The sequence below is a fragment of the Protopterus annectens genome, chromosome 5.part1, assembly GCF_019279795.1.
Source record: "Protopterus annectens isolate FY-2018-M chromosome 5.part1, PAN1.0, whole genome shotgun sequence".
In the NCBI taxonomy this organism is placed as follows: domain Eukaryota; kingdom Metazoa; phylum Chordata; order Ceratodontiformes; family Protopteridae; genus Protopterus; species Protopterus annectens.
The window spans coordinates 610,364,313-610,383,494 of NC_056736.1; positions in this window are offsets into that span (position 1 = coordinate 610,364,313).

Below are 19,182 nucleotides of genomic sequence, written 5' to 3' on the forward strand. Positions count from 1 at the left end.
TGTGTTGTGAAGCATCTAAAAGCATTACTATCTTCAGAGGCAGCTGGAAACACACACACCACACAAACACACACGGGGAAGGGCCGGGAGTTGAACCTACGCCTACCTACATGAACACACTACAGCATGATGCATTTACAGAACGTGCTACCGAGATTACTGAGCACAGCACTGTCAAAGGCATACTTCTAGGCAGGTGACATCATCCGTAAAGGAATAGATGCCGATAGCCAAGGTATGTGTTGTGAAGCATCTAAAAGCATTACTATCTCCAGAGGCAGCTGGAAACACATACACCACACACGGGGAAGGACTGGGAGTTGAACCTATGCCTACCTACATGAACACACTACAGCATGATGCATTTACAGAACGCACTACCAAGATTACTGAGCACAGCACTGTCAGAGGCATACTCCTAGGTGGGTGATATCATCTGCAGAGGCAAGGCAGCTGATAGGGAATGAAGACAGAGTGCGCAGTCACACAGCATGTTACTATCTCAAGGTGGGCGTATAGTAACACGGCAGTGCTGCCCTCGGGAATACCAACTAACTATGGAGCACAACATCATGACATGGATACAGGATGCACCACAGACAGTACACCCTATGAGAGAGCAACCGGCGTGCATGATGTAGGCAGCCATTGTGGCATAGCAACTACATATAACTCGCCTGGATGGCCACCATGGCTATGCAGGATGTCATTGGCCGAGGCTACACGCCTAGTATCAGACGTCGGTGCCGACTGTACTGTGTCTCCACGCATGGCATACTGGGCATGGCCACACACCTAGCGGTCGCAAAGGGGAAACATACATGCACACGGGGTATACTCACAGAAGGGCGCAGTGTGCACTGTACTGTGTGTCCATCTACACAACTGCTTACTGGGCATGCTCACACACTTAGCATTTGCAGAGTGCAGACATGCATACACATGGGGTTGAATCATGAAAGGGAAGAGTGCGGAACGTCGTGTGTGTCCACCTACACAACAGCAAACCGGGCATGCTCGCACACTTGGCAGTTACAAAGGGGGAACATACATGCACACGGGGTATAATCACAGACGGGCGCGGTGTGCACTGTACTGTGTGTCCATCTACACAACTGCTTACTGGGCATGCTCACACACTTAGCATTTGCAGAGTGCAGACATGCATGCACATGGGGTTGAATCATGAAAGGGCAGAGTGTGAAACGTCGTGTGTCTCCACCTACACAACAGCAAACCGGGCATGCTCACACACTTGGCGGTTGCAAAGGGGGAACATACATGCACACGGGGTATAATCACAGACGGGCACAGTGTGCACTGTACTGTGTGTCCATCTACACAACTGCTTACCGGGCATGCCCACACACTCAGCATCTGCAAAGTGCAGACATGCATACACATGGAGTGTGAACATGAAAGGGCAGAGTGTGGAACTTAGTGTGTGTCCACCTACACAACAGCAAACCGGGCATGCTCACACACTTAGCATGTGCTACGCACCGTCCGGCAAGCAGACGGAGTGTACACACCGCAGATCACGGTCAGGTAAACCCGTCCACATGCACAGGGTGGTTACACATGCAGTTACTCGTACACACGCAGATGACATCACAGGTGTCACGGGTGCAGGTCAAACATGTACACACTGCAGTGAACACTGTAGCTGCCATGCCAGCACCATGTCATCGGTGCAGCAGTATGCCTCATGGTCCAACAACAGCATGTGACATATGTCCACAGGTCTGTATAGCGGTGTACACCAGTCGTGCAGAGTACACATGTACTAACAATGATCCCACATGTGTGATGTCGTCCGCCCATATCAGTATACATAGACAGGTCGGCTACACACATACCACGGCCCTGACACAGCTATGACACATGACTGCTGCTGTACCAGAGTGAACCAACGTCCGGATATGTCATACATGTGATTGTCTGGCTGTGTGCATGGACTGCACACAGGACACATACGAAGCCTGTGATGTACCACATGCATAACACTGGTGTACGCGGTGCTACACACATGAATGGAAGGTGGACACATGTCTGTGGTATGCTCCCACTACAGGGTGTAGCGGTGTTGACTGGGACACATACCCTTGTATTGTTCGCCTGTGACAGCTGTGATACCATACCACAGTCCATGTTCTATGTATGTCAACACACATGTCAAAACATAGCAATGCATACACACATGGCAACAGGGGACACATGTGACACATGTACTGTGCATGGCGCAGCCATGCATGAGCAGTGGCCGATGTCCATAACATAGTTGCAACTCCCTACCACATGCGTACCCATCATAGGGGCCGTTATATGGTGGCATAGTAACAGCACATATGGCGGTATGTGTGTACATCATGTGTTTAAACACCTGTCCATGTGCATGTGTGCAGGTGGTGGCTCACAGGTGTGTCACACAACATCCTACCCTGCCATGTGCATACAGTATGCTATGTCGCTGTTACATGACAGTGCTGCCATAATGCATACCCATCGGTCAGGTGTCATTGACTGTATGTCACATGGCTACTGTAACACCTACCACCTCCCAAGTGCATATATTGGCACATCTGCCGGATACAGTGTTGGTACGCATAATGCACTACATACCGCTGCACGCCTGCACATGTCTCATATGGCGGGTGTGGCATTCCCAGCACCGACATGTGTGCAGGAATGTGTGCCCATGTATGCCACATATCGGGGGGACTATGTCCACGTGCCACATCCCTGTACACCATAGTAGAGATCTGTACATACCTCAGTGTGGGGTGCATGGATGTGGATGGTGCAGTACATGCAACACGTCGTCTCTCCGTGTATACATGTGTGGTCACCACCATGTGTGTGTGTCAACATGTTTGTATGTCTGCTGCCTGGTGTGAGGGTGTATGCAGATATACTGTTGTGAACGGACACTAACCACACAGGGTGACCATCCCGTACTGGTGCTGCATTGCACAACCCTGTCGATGCCATAGGTGTGAGCCATACTGGCCACCTGTGCAAGTCCGCCCCCTGTGACATGGCGTGTGGGTACATTGTATTGTGAGGGTGCTGACCACAAAGGCAGATGTCCCCATCTGCACACTATGGGGTGTGTGCCATAGTGGTGTACACCCCATGATTGCGGCCGTATTCCTGTACTGGTACAGCATCCTACTGCTGCACAGCGTGCACCACAGCTGACAGGTGACACCTGAGGGCAGTGGGCAGCACGCTGTGTACGACACCTGCACAATGTCACTATACCTGTACTGTGTCCTGCCATGTATGTGATGTCTCTGTCCACTGTAGCCTGTGGCACCGACCACAGGCGTCAGGTGCAGTATATGTGTGGACATGTGTGTCATGTACTGTGTACACAACGGTAAACTATGTCTGGCTCTGTACATTCTGCTCTTCATGTTTTCCCTTAGAACTCCTCTACTTGCAATCTAAACTGTCTATTCTCTATCACAAAAGCTCAGCACTTGCTCCTAAAGCATTCTTATATAGGTAAAGTACACATATACTAAACAAAGTACTACATTAGCCTAGAATCCCCTTGAGTACCCATTTCCCTATAGGTCCCTTCTGACTCAGTTACACAGCAAACGCTTTCACGTTTTCCAGCATGTCGAAGGGTCAATTGCTAGCGTCCTCTCCTGTTCAGCTGGTGACTCTGGGCATCCTGAGGCAATGTTACAATTGCCTCATGTACACAGGCAACCCACACCTTCCCCCACAAAACACAAATACATGTGAGAGATGCGACTATATAGCCAAACTGGAGGCTGAGCTCTCTCAACTCAGGACCAGCAAGACCAGACAGGAGGGGAAGGACACCACGCACACCACAAACCCAGTTTCACATAGAACTATCACAACTGCAAAACAAACACATAAACACACAAAGACATACTCGGAGGCACTGTTCAAACATATACCAAAACTACAGAAGCCTCCAAAGCAGACACCCAAGCAACTGCCTCCTCAAGACATAGGACATGCAACACATAGTTCTCAAAGTCAGTGTGCTAAACAATCACAGCCCTTAAGGCCACACACAATGCCAGACACACTTGTTATAGGTGACACCATAGTCAGACACACTGACGTCCCACCGACCAGACTGAACAAGGAAATGAAAACAGTAGGCTGCCTGTCGGGCGCTAGGATCCGCCACATAACACAAGCACTCAGGTCACTCCGCAGCATGTACAAGTATGACACAGTCATTGTCCATGCCGGTGTGAACGACCTGAGACATACCTCCCTGGACTACATGAAAAGAGACATAGCGGGGCTCTCAGATTATGTAGCCCAGGCCGGTATGACCCTGACCCTGAGCAGTATCCTACCCTCACCAAGAATGATGCCACAATACAGAGTCAGAATGATCAGCTTTAATAATTGGCTTAATTACCGGTGTCAGTCTAAGGGGTCCAATGTCTGTTTGCCTGGGATGACATGCTTGACAAGCCACGCTGCTTCACAAGGGACGGCTTGCACCTGTCACCCCTGGGCTTCCGGATATTGGCAAAGGCTCCTGCCACCCCCATAGTGCCTTTTTCAGGCAAGGCTCAAATGATAAACCTACTGCCCTAGAAAACAAACCTGGAAAGAACTAAGGGTAATACTGCTCAATGCCAGAAGTCTAGACCTCAAGTTGCACGCCCTCAAAACCCTCCTCAGTATGGAGAACATCGGTGTCTGTGCTGTGACTGAAACCTGGTTCAAGGCTCCTGAGAGCACCCCAGCACTATCAGGTTATACCTCATATCACGCGTTCCGGCCCCAAATCCGGACAGAACCACAAAAGGAGGGGGAGTCTCCATATGCATAAAGGATACCCACACCTCCAGGTTAGTGGCAATGCACGTAGCAGAGGAGACCATCCAGGTGCAATTAACCATAGGTAGAACTGCCCTACAGTTTGTAGCATGCTACAGACCACCCTCTCAAACTCAGGATACCCACACAGCCTTCCTGAAGACACTGGAGAGTATGAATGTCTCTCCAAACACCATCAAATTGGGTGACATCAACTACCCAAACATAGACCGGGAACATTACCCAAGACCCAACACCCTAGCACAAAGGTTCCTGGAGTTCATACACCCAAATGCTATGGAACAACTAGTCACCATACCCACAAGAGGAGGAACTATACTAGATCTGATCATCACACATGGGGACGACATGCTCCACACTGGATGTATATCCCTCATCGGTGAGATCAGACCATACATTAATCTCACTGGGGATCCACATCCCGCCCCCAACCCCAGCAAAGGAGACCACGGTGAAGAACTTCTCAAAAGCAAACATCACACTTCTTAACACTGGAGTGGTACCCTTCAAGGCCTCCGAGCCAGTGGAAAACACACCCACGCTGCTGAAACCCTTACAAATGCCTTCTACGAGCACCTCCAGGAATGTATGGATCAAGCAATCTCTAATAACATCAGGACCCTTTCTACCAAAGGCAGGCGCATGGTCTGGTGGACCCCAGCCATAAACAAACTCTACAACAAGAGGGGAAAGCTACTAGATGACAGAGCAAAATCCCTAACAGGGAAGGCATCTCTGATCAATACTAGCAGTAAAATACGATCACTCATACAATCATCCAAGGCCACCTGTGGGAGAGGACTCGCGAAAGACACAAAAGACAACCATAAGGCCTTTTGTAGCTATGGTAGAAACATGGGTGGAAGCTCACAGTTATGCTAGGAATTAGTCCAGAATGGTACAATGATCACTGAACCCACAGACATTGCCAACATACTGGCAGACAGGTTCCGTGCATATTTCTCCCCTCCCTCCCCCCCAAGAGGAGAGATATCTATCCCACCAGAGTCTAGCCTCCCAAACATCTCAGATGCCCAGGTGAGAGCTGCTCTCTCTAAAGCAGAAAACACAGCATCAATGGGACCGGACGGTGTCCCCGGCTGTGTGCTACATGACCTCAATGAGGATCTAAACCCGCACATAAGGCTGTTGTTTAATCTTAGCCTTACTACAGCATACGTACCCAAAGAATGGCGTACGGCAACTGTGGTCCCACTCCACAAAGGCGGTGTTTCTACGGACCCTGGACATTACTGCCCTATAAGCTTGACGAGCCTTGTCTGCAAAGCTATGGAGGGGATCATAATGGAGCTCATAAATGAAGACATTGGGGACCTACATACACTGGATCATACCCAAGTCAGCTTTGTCAAGGGCAGATCCTGCCTCTTGAACCTGGTCGACCTTTTTGGAAGAGTCACTAAGGCCATTGATGAGGATAAGGCAGTTCACACAGCCTACCTTGACCTAGCAAAAGCGTTCGACACAATACCCCACGCGGGCATCATAGAAAAGCTCACCAGCATAGATGTAGACCCATATGTCACAAGATGGGTTGCAAACCGGATCAAGGACAGAACCCACAGGGTTAGAGTTCCTGGTGCCATGTCAGACTCTAAGCCGGTCACGAGTGGTGTCCCACAGGGCTCAGTCCTGGGCCCCCTCTTGTTTGGCATTTATTTCTCTGACGTGCAGGCAAACATAGGGGGATTGTGGCTGACAAAGTATGCAGATGACTGCAAACTGGGCACCATAATCGACACCCCATCAGACACAGACATCCACCAGAGGTCTCATAGAAATGGATAACTGGTGCCAGAGCCATGGCCTTAAGCTACATGCCATGAATGGTATAGTCATACCCTTTGGGAAAAACAAGGTAACCCCTAATTACCACATAGGTGGTAATCCATTAAACACGGAAGATATTATCAGGGACCTGGGGACCCAACTTGTCAGTAACCTCTCTTTTGACACTCACATTGCCAATGTGGTTAGGAAGACTTTCTACATTGCCCACCTGATCATGAAGGGATTCACATCCAGATCAGGGGAGGTCATTGTACCCCTGTACTCTTCACTTATCAGACCAATGATTGAGTACAACGCCCCATTCGGAATGTACCTAACCCAACACCTGCAGCAGTTGGAAGGACCCCAAACGTTCCCCACCAAAAGGATAAAGGGGCTCAAACATATGTCACACGCTGCCCAACTGAAGAAACGCCGGCTCTATACAGTCGCATACCGTCTGCTCCGAGGTGATCTGTGCCTGACATACAAGGCCATGTCCAACCTGGAATTAATGGACATGCTCCACCTCATAAGATCCAAATCAACCAGAGCCACGAGCAAGAGACACAAACCTCAACACGGATATAAATAGGACGTGCTGGAGGGACAGGTTCATCACCCAGAGACTCCCTACACTATGGAACAGCATCCCAGTCCTTGTGAGGCAGAACCCCTCACTGACTCTGTTCAAGAGAAAGCTTGACGAGTGGATGGGAGATTGTAGGTATACCCCGGGAATCATCTCTGTGTCACTGCTGGACAGAGGCACAGCAAACTAATGGGTATAGTATCCTCATCCTAAGGGGTGGTGAAAGCCACACACACTCTGGCTAGGCTTATAAATGCCCTAGGGCAGATAGCCTAGTATGTACCTATGCACCTATGAACCTATGTAGGTGTCCAAGCAGGTTCTTGGTACATGTGGTATGCTGATATTGCCAGATGTGCCTGTGGGAAATCCACAGCTACACGTGGGGACCGATAACAGTGCTCCTGTAGGCACATGCGAGTACACCATAGGAGGGATTCAGGTTATCAGAACCAACATGGTGCTACACATGTAACCGTCACACATACCGTGAACACAGCTCAATGCATGCTGCACCTGCACTACATGGTATGTCTGCTGCATGTTGACAGTACACAACCCACGTCACATACGCACCAGTCGGTTTTCATACACAACCACTGCAACATACACATCACAAGCTATGCATACACAGGTATCACATACACCTCTCACTGTCTTGTCCACCCTGTGCATCAGAATATATTTGCATAACCCTGCACCGATGGTGTGGATGACAGGGATGCGGCAGAGGCTTCATCATATGCACAGGGTGATATGTCTGCCAGGGGCATAGGCTGCACCAATGGATGACATCATGTGTGTGTGTAAGGGCCGGTGAGTTTACTGGGCATGAATGTGCAGAATGCATGTGGATGAGGTGGAGCCCTACAGTTGTGTCTGCCGTGTGTGGGTATGTGTGTACACAGTTCAGCCATATGTGATGCCTACACGGGGTATAATTGGCAGCCCCAGACTGTACAGTGCAGGTTGTATGGCTCACTGTGTCCGTCTGCGGCCACGTGACCCGTGCCTGCCTGGGGTCGCACAGGCACTACCGGGTGGAGGTATAGTGTGGCTACTGTCCGATGACACATGTCCGCTGGAACCGTGTCCATGCTGGGACCGGCTAGGGCCACGTCCACGTGGCCTGCTGTGTCTTGGTGTGGACGGTGTAGCACCAGCTGCACTGCTGCTGCTACCGGCACTGTGTGAGTGGGCATGAGAGGTGGCACGCACACGTCGACCTACACTAGGTGGTGTTGCTGGCCTATGCCCACGTGTCCTACGCCTCACCCCTACCAGGTGTTCCAGCACAGACAGCTCACTCTCGCGGATTGCCATGCCTCGGTCGAGGATTCCAACCATTTCACCTAATCGCCTATCCAGTACATTAGCAATCTGCTGTTGAGCATTCGCCAATGACTGGATGTTGTCATTTAGGGAACGGATTGCAGCCCTCTGCGGCCTCTGCCCTTCTTGGGTCTGCCGTTCTGCAAGTGCCTGTGCCGCCATTACAGTCTGGAACATGCGTCTGGTGATACCAGCTGCTGCGCCCTGTACAGCAGGTGCATGTCTGCCAGAGGTCCTCCTATGAGCAGCACCAGCCACATGCCTGTGTGGCACATCACCAGTCATTACACTAGCAACATGGTGTGTAGGCGCACCTTCTGTAGCCATCACACATTCCTGCTCAATGCCAACAGACGCTGACTGTCCTTCCTCTATGGGCAACGGTGATGTGGTATGTGTCGGCATCAGAACCGTGTGCGGGGATGAGGGGGACATAGGTGGGATGGTAACCAATGGCACAGCTTCTGCCCCTGACAACCCTGCCTGTACCTCATGCATATGGTCATCACCGCTAGTATCTGTGGGGACACTAACATCAGATGGACCGCAGGAGGGGAACGCACCTACACCACCTGTGAATACAAAGACATACTGTAAGGTACATTACACACACGCAGACACACACACACACACGCAGACACACACACACACGCAGACACACACACACACGCAGACACACACACACGCAGACACACCATGCATGTGATATTGCAGATGGCATGCAGCATTCCCACACTACAGCACAGGGAATGCAGCCCAGACATTAATAGTGTTAGTATGCATACTGCCCTGGGGTGCACACTACATCAAGCAGGTGTCATATCAGTAGGCATGCAGTACACACAATCATGGTAGTTTGCATGCCTCACCGTGATACACCATGTGGCCACAGACAGGTTAACAGTACACATGGCTGTCGTTACCTTGATATGTAATCCACTATGTGCGGTAACATGTGGACATGTGTGACAATGGTGTCCTGCCACATGCACCACATCATAATGGGCTTCACAGTGCAGTGTTGTGTGTACAGCCTACAGATAGAATGCATGTTTAGCAAATATGTATGTGCAGGTGTGGTTAGTGTGAGCCGTGTACATAGCTATACAGTGGGGAGTACAGGCACTGTGCCACTGCATGGCAACAGGACGCATGTATGTTGCTGTGCGATGCATAACATGGATGCATTGCATTGCCATGACTGCAACACAGTCATGCTGTTCCACAGCACGTATATGGTAGACATCGGTGGCACCTCCGGTGGCTGCAGACAGGCATTCCGGTTGTCTGGTGTACCACATCAAATGTACAGGTGGTCCACTACGGCTATGATCGCACTATGTGTGGACAATGTGCAACGGTGTCTATCCACATCAGACGTACTGTGTGGCAACATGCCTGTGGCTATCACCCACAGCCATGTGTGACTGGGTCTTGGACAATTGTGTGTGATGGGCATCATGTACCCATTCCTGTGGTGTCCCATGTGACATACACGCATACATGTCGGAGGTGTCACAATCCAGAGGGCTATGCAGACAACAGTGTGGATGTTTGCTATGTCGGGTGTAGGTCATGTGATGGTGTGACAATATTGCAGACAGAACACCAGGGGCATGGGACATGTTGGGTGGCGTGTCACAACGTGTCCACACAATGCAGGGGCATATGTCACATTGGTGACATGTGTGTGCTGCCCAGATCACTGCTCACTGTGCGCTACTGTGTGCGTACCACAAATGGTGTTCCAATGCATACTACATATGCATCCATTGCAGAACACCTCCACCATTGTATGCATAGCTGACCGCACATATCACACTGACAGGTACTGTGGTTTCATGCTGGTGTATAATAACGGTTGTATCTACTGTACACGGGTGGCATGTGTGTGTCTGGTGGTGCAACCTGTATACCGTGACTGGAACAAAACCCATGTGTGCATGTTATACCTGGTCACATGGCGAATACCTCTACACTGTAACATGCCTGTTACTAACAACAGTCTCACCTGCGACGGACCCATGTCTGTGCGACATGCCAGAGGTACCTGTATAGGGGCGACACAACAGTATAAACATTATCCATGACTGTATGACAGCCACAGTTCGCACTGTGCTTGTCACATCATGTACCTGTGTGATAGCATGTGGTATGCACACGTCTGCAAACACAACGTAGCATACTGTAGTATGTGGCTTGTGTGCCCATATACCTGGCATGTGTTGTTACTTTACATGACGTACAGTGACACCTACACCTACAGTGGATATCATATGCATATGCAAGACTGACTTACCAGGCAGCTCCAGGCTCATTGGTTGGGAGACACCCACCTCCACGATGGCGGCTAGTGTTTCTGCATGCTGTTCCCTGAGTGTCCCCAGACTGGCCAGGAGCTCCTCCGTGTGTGTGAGTGGGGGCTGGGTTGGTGGCCCACCACCTGTTCCACCTTGTTCTCTGGCGATTGTGGTGGCATGCTGTTTCACGTGCCGTATGAGGTCCGTGCAGTGTCGGCGTATCTGCTGTTAGGTGCGGTTGTTGCCACCCACGTCATTCACCCTCCTGCGCATATCCTGCCACAGGTCATCCCGCTGCTGCGCTTGCTGTGGAACATGGCTGAATAGCAGGTCATAGTTGTCATGGAGCAACGGTATGATTACTTCATCCTCCTGGTGGCTGAAGGCTGGCAGTCATGAACGAGGCATTATCTGTAAGACATAATGATGGTGACAGGTCACATTCACACTGATGTACTGGCATACCGCTGAACATACATTGCTATGACATGTACGACATCTGCACAGTAATCTCTGAGACGCATCATGACACTGACATAGCTGACGTGTTGCTGTTACACCTGTCACACCGTTATGCAGTGGGTATCATATCATATCATATCTCTGTGTCAACTCATCACACTGTACATACCCCATGTAGATGGTAACCTGCTGTGGACATGTGTACCTGCCTGCACCTGTGTTCATACCAATCAACATGTGGCCCGATGTGTGCACAGTTCTACTGTTCACCTGGATGCTGTGTATATGTCTCATAGCATCACAGACGCAGCTGTTATGGACGTCAGCGGTGGCACTGCACACATACACATGGACACCTGTACATGCATGTGTTGTGCCATATACATCTACTCAGCACTGTACGGGTCTTGGACAACCTGCCACGGCTCGCCTGTATTGCACATGTGATACACATGGGACAATGTCTAATCATATGACATTAGCAGGGATGGTCATACATAGCATGTGCGCGCACGTTGTACACGCTGACACACAGCACTTGTGACACCACAAGGTGCATCAGTGCCACATTACTGATCTGGTCAGTTGATAGTGCAAGTGCCATGTGGCCATCGCACCATGTATGACTGTGATGGCACGTGCAGCCTTGCTGGACAGGGCTGCATGGTATGGCAGGGTATATCACATACATGGCACAGGGATGTGTCCTGCCTGTGGGATACCAGTATTGGGAGGGTGGCTGTCCATTCCATATGTCATTTCTATGGGTATATGGACATGTCGCATGTCCATCACCATGGTGTGGACGATGGCCTTCTGCAAGGTAGGCAGCATGCTGCTTGGTGGGGGTGTGTATGGTGCATGCTGGCATTGCACATCCATGCATACACATTACCCCTGACAGGTGCTATGTGCTGTGATATTGTTCAACAGAGTACTGTATGTGTCCGCACGGTGATATCCCGTGCACATGGATGGTACCCCGGCCTGACATGGGTACCACATATGTATACATCCAGTGCCTGCTGTCACCACCATGTCGGCGGGTGCACCGCACAGCACCATCCCTCCCACAGTGACCATGGTGTTGAGCACAGCCTTGGTATTCATTTATGGGGACGGGGATGTTCACATAGCGGGGGCACTGCTGGTATCATCCATCAGACCATACACGTATGACGCACAACTCACACACACAGCCCATTCAGTATGTTGTTTACAACACTGACACAGCTATACTGCTAGGCCAGGGCCATTCTCAGCCGTACATACACAGATGCATAACACGTCTGTCTGTGGCATGGGCTACAATGACAGTGGGGTTCAACACATACCGTGTTCGACTGTGGCTGGCGCTGATGTTCTGTGCACATAACACAGTAACCCTGTTCTACTGTAGCCAGCAGTGATGTGCTGTGCACATGTCAATGCTGCACATTCTGTTGGTGTCTGTCTGTCAACAGGCCAGTGGTGGAACACGCAAGGGTATTTGTAATCAAATATGCATGCCGCCCTGTACAGCTGTACTGCTAACATCTCAGGTGCTAATGTGTCATGGACATGCACACCTTAACCGGAAAGGTGATAGTGGATTGCCACCCGTACCCATCACCTCTTGTGGGTTGCTATTATCCAACACCCTATTTGTAGTGTATGTTCAGGCTATGCACCTGTGCAGGACATGTGGGCATGTAATGCGCTACTGCGTACCTTTGCACCCATTGCACAACATGTCACACAGGTACACTGGCAGCCATACACGTCACAGCTTGATGAAGGTACGACAGGTGTTGTACACACGTAACACATATCCTGTGGGACATGGTCGTATGTACAGGCATGTCCGACAGTCACGTACCAGTGCTACCACTATATGACGGATATGCCATACATGTGGCAATACAGCAACTGTCACATGTACTCGTGCAATGCCCCCCTACCAACATGGAGTGGTACTGCCTGTGGGGGATGTTCTTCTGCATCCATGCTGTGCCCATAGCTGTCAGTTGTACATCATTACGTGCAACGTACCTCATTTGGTGTTCTAACGGGTGCATGTTCATCACGGCTCCACATTGGTTGGGTCTGTCACACAGTCATTGTTGTACACGGTCTACATGCCAGCAGCCATGGCTTACTATATGTGAATCAATGTAATTCATTGTGATACCATAATTATACATTAGAGCAGCATATTCCAGCCATCATATAGCCTTCCTAGATGACACTGTTAGCCAGCCAGTAGTAGGTGTTCCGCCATCTGCACATTAGTCACACAGTACGAGGGCTACTGTTACCCATTCTGGGGACAGGGTGCTGACAGCTGTGGATGGGTGTGATGCTGTCGACAACCATGACTGCACCTGACGGTCACGTCTGGATGGGTAACATTCACAACACACACCTACCTTCACATAGTACCACATAATCTACAACAATGGACATTCCTGCCAGAACAATGTATGCAGTATGTCTGTATGACCACTGTAGGCACCACTGGTGGCCCCCAGCATGGCAACCGACAGCACCAGTGTATATCCCGCAGACCCATGGGTTACACCATTCACAACGCACCAGTCACGGATGACCCTGTTGTGGATCACATTGCAGTTCCACACATCATGTTACACAAGGCATCATGCACTGAGATGTTACGGATGGGTGAACAGCTCTGCAACTCAACATACGCACACATGACACATCACCTGGTAAAATATATCTCTCATACAACATGTTATTGTGACTGCCCTGTGATGGCAATACACAGACTACGTGTACTGGGACATGCAATGGCTCACCGGTGTTAGAGCCCTCTGGGTGTGTGTCTAGCCAAGTGTACAGTAGGCAGTGGTCTGGACACAGGGACACTGTACATTGACCTACTGTGTCACTGCAACTGTTGCCTATGCTCCTACTGTTATTGTACAGGCATGTGGTATCTGACCGCTATGACGGTCCTGGTCGACCACAATGCTGTGGCACTCATGACCTGCAGCCATCGGCCTGGGGTGTGGAGCACACATGTATGTCTTCACATGCTATACTGCCTCTGTGGCAGTTTCACATAACTGTCTCCGGCAGGGCTGTAACAGGCAGGCATGGCATGGGGTCATGTGGGACAATGCTTGCATCTTCCACTGTGCTGCACACAAGTGAGGCACACACACTATTGCACTGCTCACATATCTCTGCGGTGACTGGGACCTGCCTCCATGCCCTGCGCAGCACGCCTGTGAGTACGGATTGTACACAGATCGTACCTCCCAGGCACATACCTGGACTGGAACACCCACAGGTGAGGGGTTCACACATCACACAGTGTTTTTCACACATCCTGGATAGTTGCCTAACACAATGCATCATAGCTGCTCCATGTGCAGATACCCGTGTTTGTGACCGCTATACACATTGTAACACGTGACAGAGTCGACATTGTACACCACAGGTTACATACCGTCTGTGTTGTTATATTGTACATTGGGCCTCAGACAGCTAATACTGCCATGTGCTGACAGCAACCCACACTTCCCTGGAATAGACACCCATGTACCTACACATGCTTGAGTCATGCACTCCGCTCAACTGGATGACACATTACACAACACATACCATACCTACACTACCCTTAGCATGCACAATACCTCCATGTGACTGGTGTGACGCACCTGGGGTTATCCCCTCTTTGGTGGATTAAACACATATGCTACATGGCCCTGCTAGCCACACCCTGGAAATACACCCATCGCAGCATACACGGAACATGTGTACTACAACCAGTACTACTGCCGTCTGCTGACAGCAGTTGTTAACGGCATGACACCCCAGCAGATGGGCAGTGCACATACATATGCTGACACATACCACAGTGTGCTTCCATAGCATGTACACAATTGCAGAAACCATGCTCTTCCACACAGAGACATGGCAGTACTGACCTGTTCACAGACGCCACTGTGGTGGTCATGTTCCATGCACATATGATGTACAACCACATGTGCAGGCTGTTGCACAGTGGTGTACATTCACATGTGTGGGGTGCATCACTTGTCAGCCATGGTGGGTCCTTGAGGTCCATCATCACATACTCCAAGGCTAGCTACCTAAACATGACTGCCGCACATTGCGGTGTGGGGCCTCAGGCATTGTGGTGGTATGTCTGTATTGTTTGGCTACATCCACATCTGATGTCACATACAATAGTCACCCAGGCATTGCAGACCGAGCTAATGTTGGCAACGTGCCAGGCGATGGCGTACTTACTGACAATACACCCTCTCACTCACTACAGGATCGCAATCCATACATGGACATCGTAGTGTCCCTGTGGACACATACACGGTACTGACATGCACACGATATGTCCTGGGACGCTGGCCCGATGTCACCTTCCGATGTCCCTGGCTGTAATGTCCCACCAACCTGTTCGGTATATGTCTCCTACCAGGCCACTATATTCACTGCTAGCATGTTGTTGGACATTGTGTACCCTGACCGCCGCACAGCAGCATTTCTTGCACAACCCACGGGTGGCACTGCATTGCACGTGTGGGACTGTAGTCATACACCCATGACTAGACCATTCTGCATGGCAATGGGGCACATCCTCACAAACGTGATTCCCACACACATTGATGGCCTCCAGGCCTTTCCTAGCACCCGTGTTGGGCTTGTGTATGCCACAGCATGGCACATACACATGCTGGCCACCTGTCATACCATTGCATGTACGGTTGGGGTGGTATGGAGGCCGACACGTCAGACGTTGTCCTCACATTGCCCTTCAGCACCATTCCACGTTCTGATAATGGCAACTTACACATCCACCTGCACATCATACCCTGTGTGTCAGGATGTTGTGCTATGTGGCTCATGGACAGGACACACAGTGGTGCGAGCATACCATAGTACCTACTACATGTCAGGTACATATGGCATTACACAATCCTCAGTCATGGGGCCCCTCATGTTCACTATATGCTTACATACAGAACATGCTGTCACAGAGTACTGTCCATGCCTAGATATCCCACGCCTACATACCAAGCGCCATTTTTGCTCCACCAGCCCATACTGATACCAACCATATGGGTGTCAGTGTAGCAGATACATCATATGAGTATCATGGCATCAGGATGCATGACACATGGTGCATGCACATCACCTTTGCATAACAACATTCACCCACTGACTATCACATGGATACTGGTCCCGTACATACATATCACATTGTACATGGTTGCTGTACACACATATGCCACACACAGTCCTGGGGTTACTGTATTCCACTGTGGCATGGATACCCTTCTGCAAGGCCACACCTATCTGTACTGTGTGTGATGCTGGTACATAGGTAGCCATTGTACCTGTGAAATACACACATCTACACACAGTCAAGGGTACAATACCACATTTATGGTGTACCTTCAGCAACAGCTACAGCTTTACATGGCACAACATTGTCATGCCACGATGTTTACCAGGCTCAGACGGTTTACATATGCGGCTGACATACGGACAACACATCTGTACACATCTGCATACCACATACTCAGGGGTGTCTTCTGCTCTGACACGGCCCATGTCCTCCACATTACTGATGCATATACTCCTCAGACATGACATCTGCGGTGGGCAGTGTGAATGGACTGCTCCTGGATATGTGCACACACGCCACACTGCATGGGCTGGGCTTCTGTGTTACTTCCACAAACACAACACACACCATGCTGTGGAACATAGGTCCTGTGCACATCCCGCAGGGACACACAGTAGCACTGTTCATGTGATACCTCCCTTGCTGTTTGAGTGACACGTAGTCCTGGTACCACCACAGCAGCGGTACTGTGTAGACGTGCAGTTGACACCCTCCTATGCTGTTCACAGGACACTACCATGGGGAGGTGACACTACTGTGTACACTGCACATGTGTTTACACATGGACCTGCCAGACTGCATTGTTGCCCACTGTGCACCTGTGCAGCTGCTACAGGTCCTTTGGGCATGGTAACTTGGTGTCCCTTCCATTTCGGCTAGCTATCATGCTACTACTCTGTCCCATACCTACAGGCCATATGTATCCTGTTATTGTACATACCAATAGGCGATACCTGTGTTATGCATGATATGCCTGTGATACTGTGTATGATATCTGTCATATCTACCTAGACAGCTTTACATTACACATATTTCACATAGTATCCCCTAATGCAGGGCATATTTGCACGTCGGCCGCACCTTACGTATGACATCAACGGTATATGCCCATACACATGCGTGCTGTGACAGTATACATACATGTCCTATCCCCTGCTATGGCACTTCCTTGTTGGACATCCACTGCCAGCAACGGTGTGGTATGGCATTGTTCTCTAATGCCCCCTGTGGCATCCCTTGTGGTGTCTCCGCTGTGTACATGATGTCCCACTGCTGTACACACGGTGTCCGCAAGCGTTGGTATGCTCAGCAGGATATCACTACATAACTTCCTTTCACCACTTTCTGCATTACGGACAAGTGTAATTAATTACAACCACCATTCACATACAGTACAGCTTCGTCATACACATCATGCGTTACACAACCGTACAAATCGTGTGTTCGACATACCTTGTCGGTGTTTCGTTCCGTGTTTCGTTCCGTGTATCATTTTCCCATTTTCTTTCGCTTTCGGTTGTACACTGCTGGTTCGGTATGAGCATACGGTTTGAATATCCTGAGAGTCATCCTTATATCCGTCGATACCTGCGACATGTGAAATCATCCCACCAATTGCTGTTCCTCAGTGAGTAATTACGTGCATATCACCTGTGCATCTACTCCATTCGGAAATTATGCATCGATACTGGGGTATAATTGGATTCCTCACCTGGGCGTTGGCTATTTGCCCTACCTTCGTGGAGATGGTCTGTATTGTGTTATGTTATGTGTAACTGCAACCGCTATGCGTGGCGACAGGTATATTTCGAAGTAATGTTACCCGTGGACTGTGTGTGTAGGGTGTAGTATTTGGTTCGACATGTGGGTGTCCCTGTCCTGACGACGAATGATAATGGAGTATTGCATTCAAAACTGTAACATGGCTGTTGTATTCCTTTATACAACGCATGCAAGTATGCATCCGCCTTTAATTGTGTCTCCCACGCGAGATGTTGTGGTTATGCAGTTGTCATTGACTGACTGTATGTTTGTGCTGCTATTACGGTTTGTATTCCTTTAATGTCTACGGTGGGGGATATCGGTGGTTGTACGTGACGGATACGCGTTGTGGGCCTTGCATCTCTACATAGACAGTATAGTTGTCTGTGTGCTCCATCCCTACCTGGAGAGTTAACAGTTAATAGTCTTTTGTTATGGGAGTGTAGCTTGGGCTGTTGTTAATTGGTTCCAATATCATCTGCAGGTGGCCTTGCTGCATGTATACCCCCGTAACTTCTGTGGTATATCAGCGGCTATGTGTACGTGAGTAATTACGTGCATATCACCTGTGCATCTACTCCATTCGGTAATTACGTGTCGATACTGGGGTATAATTGGATTCTCCGCCTAGGCGTTGGATATTCGCCCTACCTTCGTGGGGATGGTCTGTATTGTCTTATGTTATGTGTGACTGCATCTGCTATGCATGGGAACTAGTATGGTCTGCATTCATGTCACCCATGGATTGTGTGTGACAGGTGTAGTATTTGTTTCAACAAGTGGGTGTACCTGTCCTGCCGACGTATAATAACGAAGTATTGCATTCAAAACTGTAACTAGGCTATTGTTTGCATTTCTACGATGCATGCAATTATGCAGCCGCCTTTAATTGTGTCCCCCACGCGATATGTTGTGGTTATGCAGATGTCATTGACCGACTG